The sequence below is a fragment of the Carettochelys insculpta genome, chromosome 22 (assembly GCF_033958435.1).
Source record: "Carettochelys insculpta isolate YL-2023 chromosome 22, ASM3395843v1, whole genome shotgun sequence".
Taxonomy (NCBI): domain Eukaryota; kingdom Metazoa; phylum Chordata; order Testudines; family Carettochelyidae; genus Carettochelys; species Carettochelys insculpta.
Genome location: NC_134158.1, coordinates 8,250,938 through 8,270,446, shown reverse-complemented (window position 1 = coordinate 8,270,446; position 19,509 = coordinate 8,250,938). Strand labels below are relative to the sequence as shown.

Below are 19,509 nucleotides of genomic sequence, written 5' to 3'. Positions count from 1 at the left end.
AAATCCACAATCCTGGAATCCCTGGACGCCCTATCATTTCAGGTATTGGCACCCTTACCACCGGACTATCCAGTTACGTGGACTCCCTCCTCAAACCCTATGCCACCAACGCTCCCACCTATATCCGAGATACCACCGACTTCCTGAGGAAATTACAAAACATCGGAAAAGTTCCTGATAACGCCATACTTGCCACAATGGATGTAGAGGCTCTGTAAGCTAATATTCCACATAAAGACGGATTACAAGCAATCAGGAATACCATCCCTGGTGCCACCACAGCCAATCTGGTGTCTGACCTCTGTAACTTTGTTCTCACACACAATCATTTCCGTTTTGGGGACAATTTATACCTCCAGATTAGTGGAACTGCTATGGGCACCCGCATGGCCCCACAATATGCTAATATATTTATGGCTGACCTGGAACAACGATTCCTCAGCTCTCGTCCCCTATTACCACTCCTCTACTTAAGATCCATTGATGACATCTTTATGATTTGGACCCATGGTACAGAGGCTCTAGAAGAATTCCACAGAGACTTTAACAATCTACACCCCACCATCAACTTATGCCTCGATTACAACATGCAAGAGATACATTTCCTGGACACTACAGTACTAATCAAGGACGCCCTGATCAGCACCACACTGTACCGAAAACCTACTGATCACTATACTTATCTACACCCTTCTAGTTTCCATCCTGCACACATGACTAGATCCATTGTTTACAGTCAAGCTCTTAGGTACAATCGCATTTGCTCTGATCCAACTGACAGAGACCAAAAACTACAAGAACTTTGCCAAATATTCATAAACCTGAATTACCCACCAGGAGAAGTGAAAAAACAAATCGACAGGGCCAGACGCATACCCAGAAACCAGCTACTCCAAGATCGGCCCAAAAAAGCCAAGAACAGAACACCACTGGTCATCACCTACAGCCCCCAACTCAGACCACTGCAATGAATTATTAAAGACCTACAACCGATTCTTAATCAGGATGCTACACTCCAGAAGGCCCTGGGTGACATGCCTGTTCTCTGCTACAGACAACCTCCCAACCTCATGAGGATCCTTACTAACAGCCACAGTTTGTACCCCAGGAACACCAGTCCTACAACAAAGCCTGCTGCCAGCTTTGTCCACATATCTTCTCTGGAAATACCATCACTGGACCTAACCAGGTTACTCACAGAATCATGGGCACTTTCTCATGCTCCTCTACTGACATCATATATGCCATCATGTGCCAACAATGCCCAGATGCTTTGTATGTTGGACAGACTTCTAACTCCCTTAGACAAAGGGTCAACGGGCACAAAACAGACATCAAAACACTCCAGATCCACAAACCAGTTAGTCAACATTTTAATGGACTAGGGCATTCTGTCAATGACCTAAAGGTATGTGAGTTACTGAAGAGAAATTATCGCTCTGTTTTAGAAAGAGAAGTGGACGAACTGACTTTTATATTCAAATTTGGCACATCAACACATGGTTTAAATCATGATGGGAACTTTCAGAGTCACTATAGGGGCTCCTCTGCATACTTGGCTCAATCTAATTCTTGATCTTCCCCCCCACCCCTCCACTCTCTGATTTGCTCACCTTGATTATCTTTTTCTGATTTGTCCTCCTTGCTTACTGTTTTTTGGTTCTCTGTGTCTTAAATATTGAGTCTGTTCTGGTCTGGCTCTGGGTGGGTCTGTCCCACGAAAGCTCACCTAATAAACTATTTTGCTAGTCTTTAAAGTGCTACTTGACTGCTTTTTGTTTTGATAATAAACTATTCTGTGAGTCTTTAAAGTGCTGCAGGGCTGCTTTCTGCTTTTGCGAAGATACAGACTAACATGGCGCCTTCCCTCCCGGTTCATCCTGCAAACAGTTAAATAGTCCTCTCCTTGTCTTCCCTGGCAATGCCAATCAATGGCCTCTCCCCGCTCCAGCTAGGACCTCTCTTTGGAAGGTTAAGCCCTTCCACCTCCGGGTGAGCAGGCAGAGCCAGATTGCTGGCAGCCCCAGCCACAGGATCCCCAGGAGGTGGGGAGAGGAAAACCAGCACTCCCATGGCTGAGAGGCTACAGATGGGCTGGGGCACCCCGCACCCTGGCCAGCTCCTAGCTGCAGGGCTGCTGGGGTTCTCCCACCTCCATGCCTGGGGTTTCCATGGCTGGGAGCCGGCTAGGGGACCCAGCCCAGCTGGCAGCCCCAGCTGCAGGGCCTTGACAAGTTGCATGTCTCCCATTTACACAAAAATGTCCAGCGGTCCATTTTTGCCTAAATGTAGGACACGGGACTTGTAGTGGGAATTCACGACTGTCCCGCGTATTGTGGGATGTCTGGCAACCCTAGCAGGGCCTCTCCGAGATCCAGAGGGTGGTGGACAGGCCCCCTCTGAGATCCAGAGGATGGTGGACAGGCCCCCTCTGAGATCCAGAGGGTGGTGGACAGGCCTCTTCAGATGGTCCAAATTGGCCCAGGCCACATCCAGCTTCTGAGCCCCCCAGCCACAAAAAAATAAAATAAAAAATGACAACACTTGAAAACAAAATAAGGCACCAAAAAGAGAGGGCAAGACAGCAATTGAATATTAAAATATTAATAATCCGGAGCTTTTTTCCATGTCACGCCCCTAATTATGGAGGGATGGGCGTGAAAACAAGTTGGCAAACTTGCCAAATGCCAAAAAAATGAACAAGTGTCTGAATTTGAGGCTCCCTTTGAGGCCAGGGCCAAATGGCCATCCCTATCACCGCCTGCTGCCCCCCACCTCCATTGGCCTTGGTGGGGAGAGGAGGCTTGGGGTTCTGGTGGGATGAGGGCAGAAGGAACGTAGGTGCAGGGCCTCAGACAGAGGGGAGGAAGACCTACAGTTAACTCTTTGGTATCCAGCAACCTGGGACCGGGAGTTTGTCAGATACTCTAATATTCTGGATAATACAACAAGAAGTCCTGTGGCACCTTGTAGATTAACAGATATTTTGGAGCACAAGCTTTTGTGGGCAAAGACCCGCTTCATCAGCTGCATGATGAAGCGGGTCTTTGCCCACGAAAGCTGATGCTCCAAAATATCTGTTAGTCTGTAAGGTGCCACAGGGCTTCTTGTTCTCGAAGCTACAGAGTAACACGGCCACCTCGCTGATCCTGGATAATACAGAGGCCCACCCGGCAATGCACAGCAGCCCAGAAAAACAAGAGCTGTGTCTACACGTGCACGCTACTTCGAAGTAGCGGCACTAACTTCGAAATAGCGCCCGTCGCGGCTACACGCGTCGGGCGCTATTTCGAAGTTAACTTCGACGTTAGGCGGCGAGACGTCAAAGTCGCTAACCTCATGAGGGGATCGGAATAGCGCCCTACTTCCACGTTCAACGTCGAAGTAGGGACCGTGTAGACGATCCGCGTCCCGCAACGTCGAAATTGCCGGGTCCTCCATGGCGGCCATCAGCTGGGGGGTTGAGAGATGCTCTCTCTCCAGCCCCTGCGGGGCTCTATGGTCACCGTGGGCAGCAGCCCTTAGCCCAGGGCTTCTGGCTGCTGCTGCGGCAGCTGGGGATCCATGCTGCAGGCACAGGGTCTGCAACCAGTTGTCAGCTCTGTGGATCTTGTGTTGTTTAGTGCAACTGTGTCTGGGAGGGGCCCTTTAAGGGAGCGGCTGGCTGTTGAGTCCGCCCTGTGACCCTGTCTGCAGCTGTGCCTGGCACCCTTATTTCGATGTGTGCTACTTTGACGTGTAGACGTTCCCTCGCAGCGCCTATTTCGATGTGGTGCCGCGCAACGTCGAAGTTGAACATCGACGTTGCCAGCCCTGGAGGACGTGTAGACGTTATTCATCGAAATAGCCTATTTCGATGTCACAACATCGAAATAAGCTATTTCAATGTTGGCTTCACGTGTAGACGTAGCCAAGAAGAGCTATGAAGAAACAACCAGAACTGTACGGAGAATATTGTTCCCAGTCTTTTCCCACAAGCAACTACATCCGTTAAAAAACCGATACCCTCTGCCAGCAGGACACGGACTCAGCTGAGCAGCCCTGGGCAGCATGAGGGGTTCCCACTGTGGGAATGCAGAGGAGTCTGCTGGCAGCACTCAGACAATAGCTGTGTCCCGGGAAGGGGAGATTGTTCCTGGCGGTCGTTAAAACTGACTCCCGGACGGCTACTTGGCAGATGCCGTCTCGACCTTTTTGTCTCCACCTTTTGGAAGCAACAGCTCCGTTGTAATTAGCGTTAATTGTCTCTTCATGGGCAGGCTCCTTAGAACAGGGTTTCCCAAACTGAGAGGTGTGCGTCCCTGCGGAGGACGGGAAGAAATTCCGGGGGGGGGGTGACCCTGCACCCCCCGCATCATTCCCCAAACCTGAAGAAAGACCCGGCCTTTGCTTCCGGCTCTCAGCCCCTGGCATTTTATGTGGACGACCCGGCGCAACCGCTATACTATGAAAAGCAGGCAGCCGGCGAAGACCCACACGCAAAGGTGAGTGAGTGAGGGTTGGGGCGGGGGGAGAAGGATGGGGTTAGATGTGGGGGCTGGGGGGAGCCTGGCTCAGGTTAGGGGGATGAGGATAGAGTAAGAGCTGGAGACTGGGGGTGCCTGGCTTTGTGGGAGGGGAGCAGCTCGACAGGCAGATCGCAGAGCTTGTGGGGCTCGGCAGGATTCATGGGGCTTGCGCGGCTGGGCCCAGCAGAGCAGGAATCAGGTGGCTCGGGCTGGCAGGCAGGTGGCTGGCCCACAGCTGGGACAGGCGGCTGGTGGGTGAGTGGGTGGCTGGCCCTGGCATGTGGTGCTCAGGCAGGTGGCTCTGGCAGCGCAGAACTCAGGCAGACAGGGTAGCCGGTGCGGGCAGCTCTGGCGGCCAGGACGCGGCTCAGGCAGCTGGGGCTGCACCAGGCACCCGCAAGGGGCCAACGCAAACTTTTTGTGCTTATTTTTAATTTTAAATAACACTTTTGTATCAAAACAGAAAGCAGTCAAGTAGCACTTTAAAGACTAGCAAAATAGTTTATTTTATTTATTTTATAAATAAATTTATTTTAATAATTATTAATTATGAATTAATTGATTTTACTTTATTTTATAAACTATTTTGCTAGTCTTTAAAGTGCTACTGGACTGCTTTTTGTTTTGATAGTGTATAGACTAGCACTTACTCTGTTACTTTTGTATCAAGTTTCTGTGTTTATTGCAAATTGCAAGTTGAATTTTTTGTCCAAGGGGGGTTGGATACTGATAAAGAAGAGGCAGGGGAGGCGTGAGGGTTTCTCAGAAATCAAAAGCGGGGCATGATGCTGAAAAGTTTGGGAACCCCTGGATCAGATTCTTAGCCCAGCGCCCCTCTGTGCTGCGTCTGAGGGCAGCCCGCCGGCTTCTCTGCTGTCCCCACGCTCCTGCATGGTACCCACCGACCAGAGCAGCTCGGCTGTAAGCTATGGCAGTTATTCTTGTGTGCAGGTTGATCAAAGAGCAGATAAACAAGAGTTTGTTGCAATTACTTGAGTTAAGGTTCACGTTCCCGCAGGAGTGTAACTTTCAGCGCTTTTTTTTTTTTTTTTTTTTGTGCCGGTACTGAGTACCAGCACCTCAGCAACCCCAGCCATGGGATCCCCGGGGGGCAGGGAGCCGACTGAGTACTGGCTTCTCTCTTCTTTCTCTTTTTTACAAAAAAAAGCACTGGTAACTTTCAATCGGTGTCCCCCGGATTATTAAATGTTCAGAGCTTAGCGAGGCTGGGCAGATTGTTTTTTTCTTTCACCCTGAAAGGCTTGAAACGTACCATGCCCTCAACCAGCCGACCTGCGAAGTTCACTTCTCAAGAAGATTTTGGGATGTTGTAATAGATGAGTTTTCGCCCCATGTCCTGACCCCGCTTCCTCCTTCTGTCACTTTCAGTTCTTCTCTGGTTTTGATTTCTAAGAAGTCAGATCAGGATCACATGCTCGGAAGAAAAAATGATAGACGCTTTCTGATCAAATTAAATCAGTTTCCTTGGGAGGTTACAGGCCTGATCCTGCAGCCCTTGAACACCCTCCCAGGCCTGTTTGCTTCCCACGTCTGTCAGTGAAATGCAAAAGTGAGTGTTCAGATGGGTGAGCTTGTCAGGAGGAGCAGTCACTTCTGAAAGTCTCCTTTCCCGCATGGTTTCCTCTAGCTCTGTGAGCATCTGGGCTGGCTCACCCACACAGCCTCACGAACGTGTGTGTCCCAGTCTGGCCTTGGGTTACAAGCCTGTAGTATGCTTGCTTTGCCACACACGCAAAGGAATTACGGAGCGGAAGCAGCAAGGTCGTGGAAACTGGGAACAGCAGCTCCCAGCTGCAGTGTAGACACACCCTCAGGTGTAGGGACCGATTCTTGCTTTTCCCGAGGGGTGCTCCATTCTCCTATGCCCCCAAGGTCCCGCTCCCCCTCTGCCTCTTCCTCCAAAGCCCCACCTTCCTATCCCCCTGCTCCAACCTCCTCCCCAAAGGCCTTAACCTTGCTCCAGCTCTTTCCTCCCCCCACTCCACAAGGTCCCAGCCTCCCTGCCATTTCATAGACTCCTAGGGCTCTAAGGGACCTCAGGAGGTCTTCAGGTCCAGCCTCTGATCAAAGAAGGACCAGCACAACTAAATCACCCCAGCCAGGGCTTGGTCAAGCTGGGACTTAAGAACCTCCAGGGATGGAAATTCCACCGCCTCTCTAGGTAACGCATTCCTCATTGTCGTGATGGGGTTCCCTAACTGTGATGGGGCTGTATATGGAACACACATCCCCATCTTGGCACCAGACCACCTTGCCACAGACTACATAAACCACAAGGGGTATTCTCCACGGTGCTGCAGGCATTGGCAGGGCACAAGGGCTGTTTAACTGACATCGGCGTGGAATGATCAGGAACAGTGCATGGCACACATGGAATTCTGCTTTGTTTAGAAGGCTCCAGGATGAGATTTCTTCCCAGACCAAAAAATCACCATTGGAAACGTGGAAGTGCATGATCCTTGGGGACTCGGCTTACTCTTTGCTCTCCTAGTTCATGAAGCTGTACAGATGCAGCTTGTATCAAGTAAAGAGTAGTTCAACTATGGCTGAGCAAATGCAGAATGTTAATGGAATGTGCCATTTAAAGGGCAGTTTTTTGAGTTTATTGACCTGATTAGACCTCAGTGAAAGCAACTGTCTCATTCGCAGCAGCCTGCTGTGTGCTCCATAATATCTGTGAGAGTGTAGGGGGAAAATTTCACACCAGGGAGGAAAGTCGAGGCAGTTTGCCTGGACACTAATCCTGAGCAGCCAGACACCAGAGTAATAAGGAAAGAACATAGAATCATAGAATCATAGAAGAGTAGGACTGGAAGGGACCTCGAGAGGCCATCGAGTCCAGCCCCCTGCCCTCGTGGCAGGACCAAGCACTTTCTAGACCATCCCTGAAAGCCATCTATCTAACCTCGTCTTAAATATCTCCAGTGATGGAGGTTCTACCACCTCCCTTGGCAATTGGTTCCATTGTTTGATCACCCTGACAGTTAGGAACTTTTTCCTAATGTCCAACCTGAACCTCCCCTGCTGCAATTTAAGTCCATTGCCTCTTGTTCTATCCTCAGAGGCCAAGGAAGAACAAGTTCCCTCTCTCTGCCTTATGACACCCTTTTAGATACCTGAAAACTGCTATCATGTCCCCCCTCAATCTTCTCTTTTCCAAACTAAACAAGCCCAATTCTTTCAGCCTTTCTTCATAGGTCGTGTTCTCTAGCCCTTTGATCATTCTCATCGCTCTCCTCTGGACCCTCTCCAATTTCTCCACATCCTTCCTGAACTGCGGTGCCCAGAACTGGACACAATACTCCAGCTGAGGCCTAACCAGCGCAGAGGAGAGCGGGAGAATGACTTCTCGTGTCTTGTTCACAACACACCTGTTAATGCATCTTGGAATCATGTTTGCTTTTTTTGCAACAGCATCACACTGCTGACTCATATTTAGCTTGTGGTCCACTATAACCCCTAGATCCCAGTGCTAATTAGGGAGGCTTTGAAAAACAAGTTTGTGAATGCTCCAAAATATGTTTGCCTATAAGGTGCCACAGGGCTTCCTGTTGCTTTTGAAGATACAGACTAACTCAGCTAACCCTCTGATACTTGAGCTTTGGGAATGACCAGCTTGCAAAGTGGCTGTCATGTTGTGAATGAGGTGCCCTCTGTATTATATATGCTGGCCTGTATAACCTATAACCTTCCCGCGACCCTGCAACACAAGCAATAAAACTACTGTTGCTGAGAAAGCATGCATTTTTATTTAGGGAAACACAAGGAAGCAGAGAGAGAAAAGGACAAACTTTGGCTGGGGAAGGGGTGAGCCAGGGCCGGTGGTAACTTGCAAGCTTCCTGTTCAGCAAAGGAAAATGAATGTCAGCATTCTGTTCTGGCAAACACCCCTGGGGGTTGAGTGAAAGGCTGCCCTTGACTCTGCCTCCCTGCCCCATAGTATGGGGCACCTGGGAGAGGAGGCTATGGAATGTGGTGAGGAGGGTAAGTGGCTGAGCCAGGGTTGGTGAGCGGCTCTGTGCTCTGACTGCTCCCCTGTGCCTCTGCCAGGCACCTCAGCATTTCGGTTTGATCCCCCAAGACCCTCAAGATCCCCCGGCTCTTGGCTTTGCATTCCCTGCACGCTCCCTTCTCCTCTCCTGCGGCATCACTGTGCTCCCTGCATGCGATTGCGCCCTGTCCAAGTGGGCGGATTGCATTTGCTCAAGGAACACGTAACCCCGAGCCTGCGCTCGCCTTCGGATCTGAGATAGACGAAGAGTTGCGGGAGCCCCTGGGGCAGACAAAGGGCTCACTCTTGCACCTGCTGTAACAAAAAAGTGAAGCGGAGACTTGCTGGAGGAAGTCGGGAAGGCCAAGACTGTAGCAGAGTTTAAAAAAGAACTGGATAAATTCCTGGGGATAGGTCCACCAATGGCTAGTAGCCAGGATGGGCCTGGACGGTGTCCCTTGCCTCTGTTTGCAAGAGGCTGGAAATGGGCAACAGGGAATTGACCACTGGATGATTGCTCTGTTCTGTTCGTTCCCTCTGGGGCACCTGGCATTGGCCACTGCCAGAAGACAGGAGACTGAGCTTGATGGACCTATGATCTGACCCAGTCTGGCTGGTCTTATGGTCTTCAGATACATTGCAGAATGCACATGGTAAACTCATGAAAGAGCCTCTGTCCAAAACATAAGAACAGCCACACCGGGTCAGATCAAAGGTCCATCTGGCCCAGTATCCTGTCTTCTGACCGAAGACAGGTGCCCCAGAGGGAGTGAACGGAACAGGGAGCCACCAGGCTGATCCCTCTCCTGTCATCCATTTCCAACCTCTGCCAAACAATGACTAGAGCGCCTTCTGCCGACATCCCAGTCACCCACGCTCCACGAGGGAGAAGGAAGGTGCTGGCAGAGAGGGACGGGCCAAACGTCGGGAAAGCCTGCATGCAAAGGAGTTGCACAATCTGTGTATCCTTTGCTGACAATTCTCGGCAATTTAGACGTACCCAGAGATGATCGAGGCTGAAAAGGAGCATGTCAGGACGGGGATTTGACCCCACATCTTCATTCTGAGTCCCAACTACCCAGAAGAGGGGAAGAACTAAGCATTAGACCTGTGAGACGGGGAAGTGGCAACCTGTAGCTCTGGAACCACATGCAGCTCTTGAAGCTGGGGCAGAAAGCTAGCTCAGTGGTTTCCGCAGGGGCCTGTTAAACCCAGGCTTGTGAGCCCAATCCTTGAAAAGGCCATTTTGGAGTCAGCCACAAACAGATTTAATAAAAATCTGTCAGGAATGGTGCTTGTCCCTGCCCGGAGGACTGGACTCAATTACCTCCCAAGGTCCCTTCTAGCTCTATGAGATGTGTATCTCTTATTATTAAGGCCTCCTTTGTGGCTCCTGATGCTATCATTACAAAGTAAAAAAAAAAAAAAAACCCTCCTGATGAGTTTCAATAAACAATAAATGTCCTGCAGTGAGCATGTCTCACACTGCAAATCATTCAAACAAGCAAGCAGCCCAGTAGCACTTTAATAAAATGATGTAGTTGATGGATCTCCATTCCAAACGGCTGAATGTAGTGCCTGGCATGTTGAAGAGCGCCAGAGAGATAGCCAAGCTAGTCTATATACTATCAAAACAAAAAGCAGTCCAGTAGCACTTTAAAGACTAACACAATAAATAAATAATAAATAAATTTTAAAAAAAACCTAAATAAATAATAAATTATTTCGTTAGCCTTTAAAGTGCTACTGGACTGCTTTCTTGGTTTGATAGTATATAGACTAGCCCGGCTATCTCTCTGGTACTATTCGACAAAGAATAAATGGACACGAAACAGACATAAAACCACTCCTGATTCACAAACCTGTTTGCTAGCACGTTAATGGAGTGGGCCATTCTGTTAGTGACCTGAAAGTCTGTGTGTTACTGAAAAGGAACTTTAAGAATCGGCTGCAAAGAGAGAGTGCCGAGCCCGATTTTATATTCAGATTTGAGACATTAACAAGTGGTTTGAACCAGGACGCCAATTACCTGGCCCATTATAGGGACTCTTTTACATACTTTGTTTTATCTGACTCTTGACTTCCCCGCTTCCTACCACCCCGCTGCTCTTCTGATTTGCCCACCTGGATTACAATTTTTTTGATTTGTCAACCCTGATAACTATTTTTGGTTCTCTGTGTCTCAAATATTGAGTCTGTTCTGGTCTGGCTGTGGTCTGAAGAAGTGGGTCTGTCCCACGAAAGCTCATCCCCTAATAAACTATTTTGTTAGTCTTTAAAGTGCTACTGGGCTGCTTTTTTGTTTTGATAGTGTATAAACTAGCTCGGCTGTCTCTGTTACTATTCCAAATCATTGTGTGTGCACAGCTCTTAAAATAGGTGCTACAAAATGAACAGTCTGATGTTATTTATTAAGGACCATCTGACAGTCACCCGCATTGTCGCTCTTGAATTATTGTTCTTTTACTGAATTTTAAAACATTGCTATTGTGGTTGCTGGTCCTTGCAGTAGGATAACCTGGTGGGCTGAAAGGTTAAGGAAACACAATGTAATTTCACGATGATCCGGTGTTTCCAGTACATTTTGCCCGAGCAGGTACTTTTGCCATTCTGTGGTGTTTACATCCCTCTGCAGTCTGCCCCACAAAACCCCCAGCCCGACAAACAGCCGGTGCCCCAATCACTCCCAAGCTACGTCTACACGTGAAGCCTACATCGAAGTAGCTTATTTTGATGTAGCAACATCGAAATAGGGCTATTTCGATGAATAACGTCTACACGTCCTCCAGGGCTGGCAACGTCGACGTTCAACATCGACGTTGCGCAGCACCACATCAAAATAGGCGCTGCGAGGGAACGTCTACATGCCAAAGTAGCACACATCGAAATAAGGGTGCCAGGCACAGCTGCAGACAGGGTCACAGGGCGGACTCAACAGCAAGCCGCTCCCTTAAAGGGCCCCTCCCAGACACAGTTGCACTAAACAGCACAAGATCCACAGAGCCGACAACTGGTTGCAGACCCTGTGCATGCAGCATGGATCCCCACGCCCCCCTCAGCATTGCCTCCCCCACATTCACCTGCTTAACATGGTAACGTATACAGAGACACACATCTAATAGAGCTGGAAGGGACCTTGGGTGGGGAGGGATCATTCAGTCCTGACCCCTGCCCTCTTGGCAGGACCAACCACCCTCCTTCTTTCCCCCAGATCCCTAAACAGCCTCCTCAAGGACTGAGCTCACTAGCTTGGGTTTAGCAGGCCAATGCTCAAACCACTGAGCTACCCCTCTCCTGCAAAAAGTTGCCAGTAGGGGGATTCAACCGCACATCCCCAAAGAGACCAGAGTCTTAACCCAGAACCTTAGTCCCCTCAACCAAACTTCCAGGGGAGGGGGAAAACTATCTTGCCCCCTGTCCCTAGAATGGCACAGCCCAAGAGCAGCCTAAGCTTATGAGCTTTCACAGCTCTAAGACTGTGCCACTCATACGGGCGGGGGGCACCGCCTCCAGATTCACCAGAAGCCGTATGATCAGGGGTCTGCAACCTGCAGCTCTTTGAGGACTTCTTTGTGGCTCCTGCTGCTATAACTGCAAAGTAAATAAAACCCTCCTGATGATTTGCAATGGCTGGTGAACAGCCCAGCGATGAACAGCTCGTATCTAAATAGCAACCGACATACGATCTCGAAACGCTGGGTTACTCCCCCTTTAATATGTGCAGTGCACATATGATATGATATTGTAGCTGAGTTTTGATTGTGTTGCTAATGAAGTCTTGATTCTGAAAAGGAAAAGGAAGCTGGCGGTGTTCCCGCTGGGAAGGGCAACACGCATGTTAAGAAAGAAAACAGAAATTAAATGGGGAGTAAGATTGGTGTCACTGAAGTGGGTTCAGAAGAGAAAGTCGGGAAGACAGTGGTACAAACACGTGTAAAGTGGGAGGAAATAGAATATGGAAAAAGTTTGTGAACAGCCTGCAGTGAACATGTCTTGCATTACGCATCAGTGTGTGGGCGCTGCTCTTAAAATAGGGACTACAAGAAGTCCGGGTTGACTTTATTCACCAAGGACTGGCTCAGATTCACGTGCATCGCAGCTCTTGAATTACTGAGTTTTTTACCAAATTTCAAAAATTTGCCTCTTCTTGCGATTTTGTTTGTCAACCCCCGGGTATGGTGCTCCCTCGGGAAGACAGGGAGCAGTGGGAGGGGGCAGAGCTGGGAAGAGGCGGGGCAGGAGCAGGCCCCGCCCTGGAATCCCCGCCCTAGTCAATTCTGGGTCCAGCCAAGGCACACAGCTCCTGATGGGAGGAGGAAGCTGCTCTGAATCAGCCCCAGCCTTGTCTACGTGGCAAACGTTTTGCTGATGGATCTGTTCTGTTACAGCGGTATCAGCAAAGCCCCGTGTGTAGACACAGCTCAGGCTAATGGAGGGAGTTTTTCTGCCGGCGTGGTAACATTAGCTCCCCTCGCAACACCAACTACAGCTCTGGCTGCCAGCAAGCCTATGTTTTAGCATGGGCAGTGGAGGTTGAAGGCTGAGACACCCCTATTCCAGGGCTGGGGGTGCTGTGGTCCCACCTAAAAAAAGGCACTGGGAAAGGTTCAGAAAAGGGCAACTAAAATGATTAGGTGATTGGAACAGGTCCCATATGAGGAGAGGGTAAAAAGATTGGCACTTTTCAGGTTAGAAAAGAGGAGGCTGAGGGGGGACTTGATAGAGATCTATAAAATTATGGCAGGCATGGAGAGGGTGAATAAGGGGAAGTTATTTACTTGTGCCCATAATACAAGAACTGGAGGACACCCAATGAAATTAATGGGTAGCAGGTTTAAAACTAATAAAAGAAAGTCCTTCTACACGCAGTGCATTGTTAACCTGTGGAACTCCTCGCCAGAAGAAACTGTGAAGGCTGGGACTGTAGCAGAATTTAAGAAAGAGCGAGATCAATTCCTGGAGGTTAGGCCCATAAAAGGTTCCTAGCCAAGGGTAGGAATGATGTCCCTGGTCTCTGATTGTCAGAGGCTGGAGATGGATGGCAGGAGGCAAGTGGCTTGATCATTGTCTTTGGTCCACCCCCTCTGGGGCGCCTGGCACTGGCCACTGTCGGCAGACAGGCTACTGGGCTAGATGGACCTTTGCTCTGATCCAGTATGGCCGTTCTTATGTTCAGGCTCCTCAGTGATGGGGGGCAGCTGCCCCACAAGTGAGGCACCAGGAAGGGGGACTTCACAGCCTCCCACTGAGGGGGCACTGAAGATAGGCGCTCCTCAACCTCCTGGGGGAGGGGCAAAGGATGGTACAACCACCCTGTGGCAGGAGTCCCTGGCAGCCTGGGATGCTCTGCTGGGAAACAAGGCAGCCACCCCATGGTGGACTCCCCAGCAGTGGGGGCTGCCATTATGGGGTCCCAGGGAATGGGAACTGCTCAGTGGAGGAGCTCCCCGGCAGTGGGGGGCTGCTGCCTGGAGACACAGGGATCAGGAGCCCTGCAAACTACAGGCCAATTGGCCCATTTTCTTTTAAAAAGTCGGGACACCTGTGTGACAGCTTGAATAAGGGACTGTCCTGGGAAAAACGGGACGCTGGGCAGTTGGACTTCTTGGGAGTGTGACTGTGCGGCCTGGAAGACTCCCGGCTCAGGGAGGAGAGAGCTGAATCTCTGCCCAAAGGAACTGAGGGCGAAGCGGCCAGGGTGAGAGCCCTGCGGGGATAACAGACGGGGAATGGGGCCATTGTTCTGACTGTGATGCTGAGGAGTGATGAGAGGGAGGGAGAGGAAGGGCTGCTGCTAAGCCCGGCTGCACAAAGTCAGACCAAGCCCCGTCCAGCCCAGCAGCAGAGGTGGAAAAAATACCAAGAAAGTTCCTTGCATAAAAGTACAGCTATTTTGCACGGTTTCAGGGAGATACTTAAGCACAAGTCATTGGAAGTGAGTATAAAAGTCAGGGAAGTGATTCTCTGCTCTTTAACCAAATGTGCCGTTTTTTTTTTTTTAGTTGCTCTGTAACACCGAGAAGCCAAGTACGCTTTATTACGTCAAATTTTTATTCATAAATCCCCTTCTTTTAAGGTAGCACTTTGAAGACTAAGAAAATAATTTGTTAGGTGGTGAGCTTTTGTGGGACAGACCCACTTCTTCAGATCATAGCCACGCCAGAACAGACTCAATATTTAAAAATAGTAATCAAGGTTGACAAATCAGAAAAATATTATCCAGGTGAGCAAATCAGAGAGTAGAGGGGCAGAAGGTGGGGGAGTCAAGAATTAGATTAAGCCAAGTGTGCAAAAGAGCCCCTATAATGACCTAAAAAATTCCCATCCCGGTTCAAACCACGTGTTAATGTGTCGAATTTGAATATAAAAGAGAGTTCAGCAGATTTTTCTAGATGTTAAATCACTGAAAACACAAATTAAGCACAGGCACCTAAGTGCAACGACTTTGTTTCACCAAACCTGTGCACTTATTAATATGATGCATTGTTTAATGATTACTGTAACATACAAACAAACAATTTCTTTTCACGTTTTTAAGCTAATTGCAGTGAAATTCTCTCGCTGCAAAATCCAGTGTGCTGGTATTTCTTGACGCGGGTGATGACGTGGCTGGGCAGCGGCTTTGTTTGAATTCAGTTAGCCGCTAACAGTTGGCGCGTCATTTACAGTTGAATTCCGCAGCAAAACTCCGCAACGTCTCTGGGTTGTCCTTGTGTGTTTTTGTGCGCCTGCCGCACTATTATTTGTGCTAACAACATAAAACTATTTTACATATATTTAATATGCATTTAGAAGTGTATAGGCCCCAGCACCTCCATTTTTGATTCCTTGAGCAGGGCTGCGAGAACATATTGTGAGACCCAAAGGGGTTCAGGCTGCAGTAAAGGTTAAGAACCCCTGTTTCAAGACAACGATTTGATTCCTGTATCCTAGAGAAGGGATACAGACCTGTGCAGACCTAAGAGTGAAAGGTCACCTATCAGATTGCAGCTTCATTTCTTCCTCTCTGATTTGCAAGCTCTCTCCTAAAGGTGGGTCCGGAGCTTAGGGTTACCCCACAGGGAGGCATCCCAGGTGTGTCTTCCTGGGTTCTAAAGGGGGTTCTCTCACTTGGGCGGTGACAGGTACCTCCCAGGGCCAGGAAGTCTCTGACCTTGGGAAGCCTTAAGCAGAAGCCTAGAGAGGCAAGGTATTTTTAAGGTCTTTTGAGGGCCCCACCTTTTGCACTCGGAGCGTCAGAGTGGGGATCGGCCTCGACAACCCCGATGCAGCGTAGAGGATGGAGCCACTGACCAGAGTTCAGAGGGGACCAGAACGTGGCCCAGCTGGGCCACATGGAGAGTTGGGAGGGGTGATAAGGAGCCGTAGGTGGGGGAATCTTGGACAGGAGAGCTGCAAGGGCTGGTGGGGACAGCCTGAGCCAGGGAGATGTATGTGGGGAGGTGACTGGGAAGGTACCGACTGGGCAAGAGGATTTGGATGAAGTGCTAATGGGGAGGCTAGGATGGGGGGAAGACCCCTAGTGATCCCACCAGCAGCCAATCAGCAAGAGGGATGTTACCTCCCCTTACATTTGCCTAAGCAAGGACTGGCCCCAGGTTGCCCATTATGAGCCACATGGGTCCAGACCAACATCATCCTATTGTGACCAGCCAGGGCATTGTTCCGGCCGGCCAATCACAGGGCTGTGAGACAGCCCCTCATTTGCATGCCTGCCGCTATATATGAGCGCAGGGAGGGGAAAGCCAGCAGCATTCGCAGGCGACAAGGCGGGGTGGAGCTGAGTGAAGGCAGAGCGGACCAATGGCAGCTGCCCGGAGAGGGGCGAAGAAGGCCCAGGCTCGGAGGAGGGGAAAGACCCACGGCAGGAAGTCCCCAGCCAAGCCGAGGAAGTCCCGAGACACGAGGAGGAGGCAGGCGCGGCGGAAGCCAGCAAGGAAACGCGGGAAGAGCCCCCGTGAGAAGAAATCCTCCCCTGCCTCCTACGATGCCAAGATGCTCAAGCAACTGCAACGGGACAGCAAGCTGCTGTCTCCCAAGGCCCAGGGGCTGATGTTCTCCTTCGTGAACGACATCTACAGGAAGGTGTCCACCGAGGCGGAACGCCTGCGCAAGCAGAGCCGCCGCCCCACCATCGGCCCGTCGCAGGTGCAGGCCGCCCTGCAGCAGGTGATGCCCAGGAAACGGGTCCGGCGCTCGGCCACCCCCGTCTCCAAGAGGTCTCACTAGAGCCGCGTCCCCGCCCCTTCTCCCTGGGGTGCGTCCTGGCTGGGACAAGAGAAAGACGGAGAAGGGAGAAGGGAGAGGAGCCAAGCCCAGCCTGAGACACCTCCGCACCCTCCTGATTCAAGAGCTGACGTTGCTTTAGACCTGCCAAAAACTTCCCACCCTGCCCCCTGCCCGAGGGACCCACCTCTGCCCCAGCGTTCTGCCAGGAGAGACACTTCACCGGACCAGAGGCTGAATCAGTGGCTGACCTTCCATGACGGAGCTTAGACCTTCCACCGCATCCTGCTTCAGTGAGGCCATCACAGGTCGGTAGAAGAGACCATCTCCTCTCTGGACTGAGCCTGGGAGAAAGCACTGACATCCTCGGGGGGACAAAGGAGCCTGTTGCCTGTTCTTTGTGGACACTATGAACCAGCTAGAACCAGCTATTTCCACTGCAAATGAAAGACTATAGAGAAGGAGCTGCCATCCACTGAGCTGAAAGGACTGGGTGTTTTCCCCAAGGGAAATTAAATCAGTCACCTTGGCATTCTATTAAAACAGGATTTTAGCAGCACTTCTGGTGTTACGTTTCCTGGGTCGTAGGGGGTGATGGGGTGGATTGTGTCACAATCTGCACCAAAGCATAAAGTCATGTGGCCTAATGGGTAAGGCATCGACCTCCTGAGCCAGGGATGGGGGGTGGGGTTCATGTCTCATCTGGGGTGAGAACCCTTCTCTTTCCTTTTCAAGAAAGATGCGGAGACATTGGAAAGAGTCCATAAATGAGCAACAAGCATGAGCAAAGGTGTGGAGAACATGACCTATGAAGAAAGGCTGAAAGAATTGGGCTTGTTTAGTTTGGAAAAGAGAAGATCGAGGAGGGACATGATAGCGGTTTTCAAGTATCCAAAAGGGTGTCATAAGGAGGAGGGAGAAAACTTGTTCTTCTTGGCCTCTGAGGACAGAACAAGAGGCAACGGGCTTAAACTGCAGCAAGGGAGGTTCAGGTTGGACATTAGGAAAAAGTTCCTAACTGCCAGGGTGGTCAAACACTGGAATAAATTGCCAAGGGAGGTTGTGGAATCTCCATCTCTGGAGAGATTTAAGAGCCAAACAAGAGCTAGCTCAGTGGTTTAAGCATTGGCCTACTAAAGGTACAGTTATGAGCTCAATCCGTGTAGAGGCTCTGGGAGCCAGTCCCCAGGGCTGCTGTTGGGGTGGGAGCCACAGCATCTTAAAACCAGGGCTGATTTCTTTTCCCAGGCCGCAGAAGAATGTAAACAGCGACCCTGCTCTGAAACGACAGCACAGACTTTATTCAGAACAGGGGAAAATCTGTTCCTCTGCTCCTCCCCATGTAAACGCACTGGGGGAAAGAAAAGAAAAAAAAGACATTCCCTGACCGGGAATCGAACCCGGGCCGCGGCGGTGAGAGCGCCGAATCCTAACCACTAGACCACCAGGGAAGTGATGGTAAGTTGCGCCTACAGGCTCTACCGTTGCATTTTGTTCCTATTAAAATGAAAACACAAATTTTCACTGAAGTGATACAAAATCGTTGCACAAACACTTCCCTAAACTCAGCAGGACACTCTTCTGCAAATCAGCAAACGCGCCCCCCCTTGTGGCAGGTCATTTCAACTTGGGAAAAGTTTCCTAGTAGGGGTTATAGCTTTGGTCGGCCTTTTCTTCAAGGCTGTATGAGCAAGGCTGAGGGAAGAGGGGTTCTGGATCCCTCCCCAAGCCCCCTCTTTGCACACTCAGAGCCCCCTGCAGCATACAGGGCAAATAAAGATCATCTGCAAAGGAGACACAGGCACACACAAAAAAGCCCACACATGTTCTTAAGTTGCAAAAAAGAAAAGTTTTCCTGCTCTGCAACTGGAGCACAAATTTTATTTAAAATGAAACTAATGAATTTGCAATCAGAATAGGAGACTCTCAGGATGAGAAACGAAGGAAAAAAGAAAGAAAAGTTTTCCTGCTCTGAAACTATAGAACAAAATGTATTTAAAATGAAAATAATGAAGCTTTATTCAGCAGAGGAGAACCACAGGACAAGAAAGAACTAAGCAGTTTTCCTGCTCTGAAACTACACTGCACATTTTATTTAGAATTGAAAATAATGAATTTATCATCAGAAGAGGAGAATCTCTGAATAAGAAGAGAAAAGTTTTCCTGCTCTGAAACTATAGCACAAATTTTATATAAAATGAAAATAATGAGTCTATAATCAGGAGAAAGAAAAGCAAAGCAAAGTTTTCCTGCTCTGAAACTATAGCACAAATTTTATTTGAAAAAAATAATGAATTTATAATCAGAACAGGGGACTCTCAGAAGAAGGAAGGAAGTTTTCCTGCTGTGAAACTACAGCACAACTTTTATTTAAAATGAAAATAACGAACCTGCGCTCAGAACAGGAGCACGAGGGCTCTGGGTTTTGTTTTTTCATTTTAATCAGTAAGTTTAACTCTTCCTTCAGGCCACCCTCTTCCCCGTCCAAAAGACGTGTCAGGAGTGGGATTTGAACCCACGCCTCCATTCGGAGACCAGAACACCCAGCCACGGGGAAGCGCAGAGCCTTGAGTCTGGCGCCTTAGACCACTCGGCCATCCTGACAGCGCTGAGGACGTGGTGCAAACAGATCCCTCCCAATGCCTCTGTGCAGCGCTCTGTGCAATCCCACCGCCTACGTATTCAGTTCTCTAGTTTCCTGAACTCCCCCCTGCCCAGGGCACCCACTTCTGCTCCCGAGCCCCAACCTCTGCTTGCTGCTAA

The 19,509-nt window shown here is 49.7% G+C and overlaps 2 non-coding genes across 2 annotated transcripts; both read right to left on the bottom strand.

The window, feature by feature from the left end:
* Positions 1–18,125: 18,125 nt before the first annotated feature.
* TRNAE-CUC (transfer RNA glutamic acid (anticodon CUC)) lies at positions 18,126–18,197 on the bottom strand. Its single transcript has one exon. It is a non-coding gene; the product is annotated as a tRNA-Glu (tRNA).
* A 1,043-nt stretch (positions 18,198–19,240) lies between these two features.
* On the bottom strand, positions 19,241–19,350 carry TRNAL-CAA (transfer RNA leucine (anticodon CAA)). The gene is made up of 2 exons: positions 19,313–19,350; positions 19,241–19,286 (listed from the first exon to the last, which is right to left on the bottom strand). It is a non-coding gene; the product is annotated as a tRNA-Leu (tRNA).
* Positions 19,351–19,509: the final 159 nt, after the last annotated feature.